The sequence below is a fragment of the Macaca fascicularis genome, chromosome 14 (genome assembly GCF_037993035.2).
Source record: "Macaca fascicularis isolate 582-1 chromosome 14, T2T-MFA8v1.1".
Taxonomy (NCBI): Eukaryota; Metazoa; Chordata; class Mammalia; order Primates; family Cercopithecidae; genus Macaca; species Macaca fascicularis.
In genome coordinates, this window is record NC_088388.1 from 46,783,749 (window position 1) to 46,791,479 (window position 7,731).

Sequence of the window (7,731 nt, forward strand, 5' to 3'; positions counted from 1 at the left end):
TTGGTATGTCTTTTATTATGAGTTGCATTTCTCCTCTTTCTATATGTTTAGGAGCCGTTTTTATTTTCTAGAAGTTGTGAATCATAACAAAGTTATTTTCTTATTAGCTTTTTGAATTTTGAATTATTAGTATCATTTTAGAAAAATTTGTCTCAACTGAGAACATTTATACTTTGACTATAACACACATTACCAAATATCTCCCAGTTTATTTATTTTATTTCATTTGTTAATTAATTTTTTGAGACTGAGTCTCCATCACCCAGGCTGGAGTGCAGAGGTGCATTCTTGGCTCACTGCAACTTTCCTCTACTGGGTTCAATTGATTCTCTTACTCATCCTCTCCAGTAGTTGGGATTACAGGCCTGCGCCACCACACCCAACAACTTTTTGTGTTTTTAGTAAAGACTAGGTTTCACCAAGTTGGCCAGGCTGGTTTCATACTCCTGACCTCAGGTGATCTGCCCGCCTCAGCCTCCCAAAGTGCTGGGATTACAGGGGTGAGCCATCACGCCCGGCCACAGTTTATTTATATTTTGATTATGATGGTTCATGTCATGCTAAAAATAGCTTTTTTTGTTTTGTTTCGTTTTTGTTTTTTTGAGACAAGGTCAGGCTTTATCAGTCAGGCTGGAGTGCAGTGGTGTGATGTTGGTTCACTGTAATCTCCGCAGCCTGGGTTCAAGCCGTCCTCCTACCACAGTGTCCTGAGTAGTTGGGACTACAAACATGCACCACCACACCTGGCTAATTTTTGTATTTTTTGTAGAGATGGGTTTCACCACGTTGCCTAGGATGGTCTCAAACTTGTGAGCTCAAGCAGTTCACTCACCTTGGCCTCCCAAAGTGCTGGGACTATATGAGCGGACCATCACAGCTGGTGTTCTTTTTGTCTTTATTAATATATATGAGTGGGCCATCACAGCTGGCATTCTTTTTGTCTTTATTAATATTGTCTTTAATATCTTCTGTTTTCTATTCTATAATTGAAAGTCTTTTTCCACTTTGATTTGAAAACTATTTTGCTATGGCTCCTCCAGGTAATTGTATTTTCATTATAAAATTTTAAGTACTGTATTCATATTTATCCTCAAATCATATGTAAAGTATGCTTCCACCTTTATTCATTTCACACAGAAACTCAGTTGTCCCAATCCCATTCATTCAACAGTGCCTGTTTTACACACTACTTTGATATACAACCTTTATCATACATAGGCATACGTTGAAGATATTGGAAGTCTGCTTAAACCAATACAATAAAGTAAAAATATTCAATAAAGTAAATCATGTGAATTTTTGGTGTCCTGGTACATGTAAAAGTTATGCTTACACTATACTGTAGTCTACTGAGTGCGCAATGGCATTATGTCTAAAGCAATCTACATGAATTACTTAAAAAATACTTTTTTACTAGGAAATCGTAACCATCATCAGAACCTTTATCAGCCAAATGCTTTGCTACTAGAGGGTCTTGCTTGATATTGATGACTGCTGAGGTGGCTGCTGAAGGTAAGACAGGCTGTGCCAATATCTTAAAACAAGGCAACAATGAAGTTTGCCATGTCGATTGACTCATCCTTTTATGAAAGATTTTAATGTAGCATGCAATGCTATTTGATAGCATTTTACACACAGTAGAACTTCTTTTAAAATGGAAGTCAGTTCTCTCAAACCTTGCCACTGTTTTTATCAAGGAAGTTGAACAAGATGGAATGTGATGGGAGAGGCTTATATATATTGGATATGGGACAGAGGCCAAGAATCATCTCAGGTAGGGTTTGTGTCTCCAATACCTCTGGCCGCTGATTTGTCCATAGTCCTCATACAGGAAATAACAAGTCTGTCCAGCATCTTCATAAGCCTGGATTGCTCACCAGCTTTGACTCCAGCTCCTGTGGGCATCTCCTGAATTAAGAAACACAAAAGGCTCCTCTGAAGTCACCGAATCCCAGAAAGGCTCTCCACCTTTAGAACAAGGGAAGTCTTCACCGCTGGACAAAAGAGAAAAAGATAAGGGTAAGTACCAAGAACAGTCTTCTTCCATAGTCAGTTATGGTTTTTGCTATAAGATCATTTCTGTGTTTCCACCTAGGTGCTACAGGCAGGGGATCATGAGCTTGTTTCAGGAAAAGACAGGAGACATGAAGTCTCCTTCTGGAAATTGAGTGCTGCCAACTCAGACAGTGTGAGCCTCAGTTGGGGTCCCCACTTCTGATTTATCTCCCCATATCACCTCCTTTATTCCAATCACTGAATCTGTCCTCATGGAGAGAATTCTGCCTCTCACATTCATTTAAGGAGCTAAAGGACATGTAGGCATTGCTTCACAGAGTTGAACTGCTGTAGAAGCAGGTTTTGTTGTTTTACTTACTTTTCTAAATTGTTAATCCTTGCCTGTCTATAAACATTCAAGGAAGAAAAAGGAGGTCCCAACTGAAATGACTGAGGAGTGTTTCATGAGGGAAGTATTTACAAAGATGTGCAAGGTTAAGGGAAAGAGACAATGCATGGGTCAGCACCCTAAGCAGCAACACATAGGGGAGCACTACTTCCTCCCTTAGGCTGAAAGGGAGAGGGAAGGAGCAATTACCATTGACACCATAGCTATAGCTGTAGCTATAAGGGTGGGAGAGCATGAGCAGGCAGATAGAGAAGCCCTGCATGGCCAACACAAAGCCACATAGGCTGATATGCTTTGGATCTGTGTCCCCCCCACCCAAATCTCGTGTTGATTGTAGTTCCCAGTATTGGAGGGAGGGCCTGGTGGGAGGTGATTAGATCGTGGGGATGGTTTCTCATGAATAGCTTAACACCATCCCCCTTTGGTATTGCTGTAGTGATAGTGAGTGAGTTCTCATGAAATCTAGTTCTTTAAAAGCGTGTTGCACCTCTTCCCTCTCCCTCTTGCTCTTGCTCTCACTGTGTGAGATGCCTCACTCCCTCTTTGCCTTTCACCATGATTGGAAGCTTCCTGAAGCCTCCCCAGAAACAGAAGCTGCTTACTATATAGCCTGCAGAGCCACGAGCCAATTAAACCTGTTTGCTTCATAAATTTCCCAGTCTCAGGTATTTCTTTATAGCAATTCGAGAATGAACTAATACACAGGCAGAGAACCAGGAGGTGGAAATCCCAAGTGGCTCTCCTGCTGTCCTCCAGTATCCTGCTGGTGTGTCCCAGTGTCACTATTCCACCAGACACTGGGATTAAAAAGATTCCCACTGATGTGGTATATAGAAGCCACTCTCTTGGGATGTCAAACAGGATAGAGAAGAATGGAAAGCAAATCCTCATAGCAAATGAGACTATCCTTCTCTTCTTCTTATATCCTAATTCCTGGGTTTTTCTCTGTCTAAAGGTGATTGATACCTGTCTCATTTCAGCTCTATCAAACTACCTTAACGTTTGGCATGTCTTTCTCTACTGTCACTTCTGTGCAGAAATGTTTGCATTCATCAAAAATGCATAGAAAATAAACTGTAATTTTAAAGAGAGAATATATTTCTTTTCTTAAGAATATAAGTTTGGCTGCTCTCATAAATACACAAAGTAGAAATATCTTAAACAAGAAAGTACAGTTGTGCCTCTGGGTCACTAGGTCCTGAATCTGCAGATTCAACAAACTAAAGGTGGAAACTATTTTTAAAATAATGATATGGTGGAGTTGTGTATGCATTGCACAGGAATAAACTTGTTTTTCCTTGTCATTACTTCCAAAAAATACAGTAAAACAAGAATTTACATGGCATTTACATTTGGCCAGTTATTCTAAGTAACTTAAAATGATTTAATGTGTCTGGGAGAAAGTGCATAGGTTTTGTACAACTATCACATCATTTTATATAAGGAAATTGAGCATCTGCAGATTTTGATGTGTGCTGCGGTTCCAGAAACAAGCCTCTTGAATACCCAGAAATGACTATCTTTGAGATCTGTGCTGGATGCTCCAAGGCATTGTACATCAGAATTGCAAAAATTACTACTCCACAATCCCTAGAGAGTTACCCTCATCCTTGTGATCCGACATGGTTTCCAGCCACACCAGCATTCTAGTATGATGGAAAAAAATGAAGGAAAGGAGAAGTATTGCTTCTTTGATTGATCTTCTGAGCCAGGACTTGCTTATATCACTTTTGTGCATCTTTCCTTGAACAGCACTTTGTCATACAATGGCTCCCTCCATCAAGGAAAACTAGAATGTGGGTCCTTGTGCTGCTTTTAAACTCTCAGAATTGTCATGTGACCAAAGAGGAAAATGAATATTAGGGCAATGTAGCAGTCTCCTCTGCCTCCGACTGTTTCTGATTCTGTGCTCACATCAAGATTTATCAGGAACTCCTCTAAAATGACGAGTGATGTGACAGAGAACTGTATAAAAGTCTCATGAGAGCTCCAGGGACCAGGGGCTGTTAATGGACCTACTGTTTGTGTTGTGATCTCAGAAAAATCCTTTAATTTTCTAGGTCTTGGCTTCATCTTACGTTATATGAAGATAATACCATAGATGATATTTAAGGAATACATGCTACATGTTGGTGATACCACAGTGAAAACGACAGGCATGACTTAGTTGTTATGAAGCTTCAGGTTTCATGAGGAAGACAAGTACACCATTACCCTAAATATAGATGGACAAAGTGTTTAGTGCTCTGAGTGTGAGTAACAGATGTTGTCCTTTTCCTCCCATTTCCTTTTCGGGCCAATCAGGGCAGTAGCAGCTTGTCTCTCTAAAAGAGCTCATGATGGATGAACTCACTCCAGATGCTTTTTTGTACTCCCAGAGGAGGGTGCATCTTCTTTCTACCTGGAAAGCTCCTGCCCATGTGCATTCTCAGGATTCCAGAGAAAAGGTGGCCTCTGATAGGCAAAAAGGAACTCCTGAATTTGTTCCTAAATGGCTTTCATTCTCCTCTATTTTGTTCCCTATTTGATTTGCTTCTCTTTCTCTATCTGAAATTTGTTTAGGTTAGTTTTTTTTTTTTTCAACCCACAATTTTGACTGCCAACTTGGATTTAACTTGAGAATCACTCCTCTGCTTTACCCTCTCTAACATGTATAATTGACAGAGTGGTGCGGGTCTAAAGGGCTGCTCCAAGACTAGATTGTGAGTCATCCCTGCTGGGCTCAAATTCACACTATATGAGTCCGAGAATGAATAGTTCACTTTTTGTGTGTTCCAGTGCATTATCTGCCGTATGGGAATAATACTCATTCTTACCTCCTAGGCTCCTCAGATGATTAGGAGAGACAATACCTTAAAAACTCTCAATCAGCTGCTGTTATTCTCCCATATTAGACCCAGTCCTCATTCTCCAGTTGAAATCTGCATGAACATCTCTCTTTATACTCCAAGCCCTACACATCTCCTATATCCCATCACGGACTTCTCTCATACAAATGTTTACAGCAACAAAGAAATGCTAACAAAGATCTCCTGAAAGAAAGAATGAAATCGGTTTACATTGTTTATACCCAGCAGAACACTTAGCACTCCCCCATAGATATTCCAACACTTCAATAACCTTTTTCAGTGGCACTCAGACCTCGCCCTCACTTACTCTTTCCTCTGCTATATGGCTGAGCAATTCAACTCAGACCCACACCCTACACAAACATTGTATACAAAATGCTTCTAGATGTTCAGCATAACCACATCGAGTCCTCATTTTAAAGACACATCAGTGGTCAATTTCAGGTTAGGCACACATCAATAATTCTTTTTAACACAGAGTTGTCCACAAATCGAATTCTGATGAATGAAATTTTCTTCATCTAATTACACTTATGTGTTCTGATGTTGTACATGGTGCTTTCATTTTTATTTTCCATTTCACCAAAATCTACCATTACCATTAGGCTCCTCATGCATGCATTCATTCATTGAATGAATGTTTATGAAGAGCACAGTGTGCTGCTCATGGAAACAGGTACCGGGAGTATGAAATGTAAAATGTAGTCCTGTCTGCAATGACTGGCACACTGAGTTATTTCTCACCCACCAGGCCCAGTCATTTTCACACTCTCCTAGCGAAGGTCACATTTTCCTCTGGTTCATAATGCATGGTCTTCTTTTCTGTCCATGGATGATCAGTCCTAGTCATGAGGGTGTCACAACCACCTCTTAGTGTATCTGAATTCCTCCACCTGAGAGAAAATGTCAGGCTCAAGATACAGTAAGGATTGGGTCCACAGCCCTGGCCGGATGAGTTGGGGTGTTTTGATCATAAGGTTATTCCCATGTCAGCACAGAATTTGTGTGGCAGCGACAGAGGTCAGGCTTCAGAATCAATAAGAACTGGATTTCAGACTGGATTTGAGGACCCCCACCTTTTGATAGGTGACTTATTCTCTGTGAGCCTCTGTTTCTCTCTCCTTAAAATAAAGACAGTAAATCTCACATGGCAGGGTGGTGGGGAGAATCAAAGATGATACAGCTGGTGATCATATCTGGTTTGTGTTCCCAGGGGCACCAGACTGGGGTTTCTGAGCATGGATCCAACCATCTCAGCCTTGGGTACAGAACTGACACCAGTTAACAGAACTGAGGAGACTCTTTGCAACAAGCAGACCCTGAGCCTCACGGTGCTGACGTGCATCATTTCCCCTGTGGGGCTGACAGGAAACGTGGTTGTGCTCTGGCTCCTGGGCTTCCCCATGTGCAGGAACGCTGTCTCCACCTACATCCTCAACCTGTCTGTGGCCGACTTCCTCTTCCTCAGTGGCCACATTATATGTCCCCATTATGCCTCATCAATAATGTCCATCCCATCTCTCTAATCCTCTATCCTGTGATGACATTTCCCTACTTGGCAGGCCTGAACATTCTGAGCACCATGACCACTGAGTGCTGCCTGTGCGTCCTGTGGCCCATCTGGTACTGCTGCCGCCGCCCCAGACACCTGTCAGTGGTCCTGTGTGTCCTGCTCTGGGTCCTGTCCCTGCTGCGGAGCATCCTGGAGCGGATGTTCTGTGACTTCCTGTTTAGTGGTGCTAATTCTGTTTGGTGTCAAACATCAGATCCATCACAGTCGTGTGGCTGATTTTTTTATGTGTGGTTCTCTGTGTGTCCAGCCTGGTCCTAGTGATCAGGATTCTCTGTGGATCCCGGAAGATGCCACTGACCAGGCTGTACGTGACCATCCTGCTCACAGTGCTGGTCTTCCTCCTCTGCGGCCTGCCCTTTGGCATTCAGTGGGCCCTGTTTTCCAGGATCCACATGTCCTGGTCTTATATTGTCATGTTCATCTAGTTTCCATTTTCCTGTCATCTCCTAACAGCAGTGCCAACCCCATCATTTACTTCTTCATGGGCTCCTTTAGGCAGCATCAAAATTGGCAGAACCTGAAGCTGGTTCTCCAGAGGGCTCTGCAGGACATGTCTGAGGTGGATGAAGGTGGAGGGCGGCTTCCTGAGGAAACCCTGGAGCTGTCGGGAAGCAGATGGGGCCAGTGAGGAAGAGCCTCTGCCCCTCAGACAGGACTTTGAGACTAACACTGCCCTGCCACCCTTGACAGTTATATGCATTTTTCTTAGCCTTCTGCCTCAGAAATGTCTCAGTGATTCCTCACCATCTTTGAATAGATGTTTATCTAACCTGACAGTTTCAGCTTTCACCCATGGAGAGCGTTAGTCTGACAGTACAATGTTTACATTCTCCTTGATATTACCAACACATTTTCTGTGTTATCTTACACTGAATCTTTCTTACTGAACACTTTTTCTATAATTT

General features: G+C 42.2%; 1 pseudogene; it reads left to right on the plus strand.

Annotated features, from left to right (window-relative positions):
* Positions 1–6,491: 6,491 nt before the first annotated feature.
* On the plus strand, positions 6,492–7,454 carry LOC102121790 (mas-related G-protein coupled receptor member X3-like; annotated as a pseudogene).
* Positions 7,455–7,731: the final 277 nt, after the last annotated feature.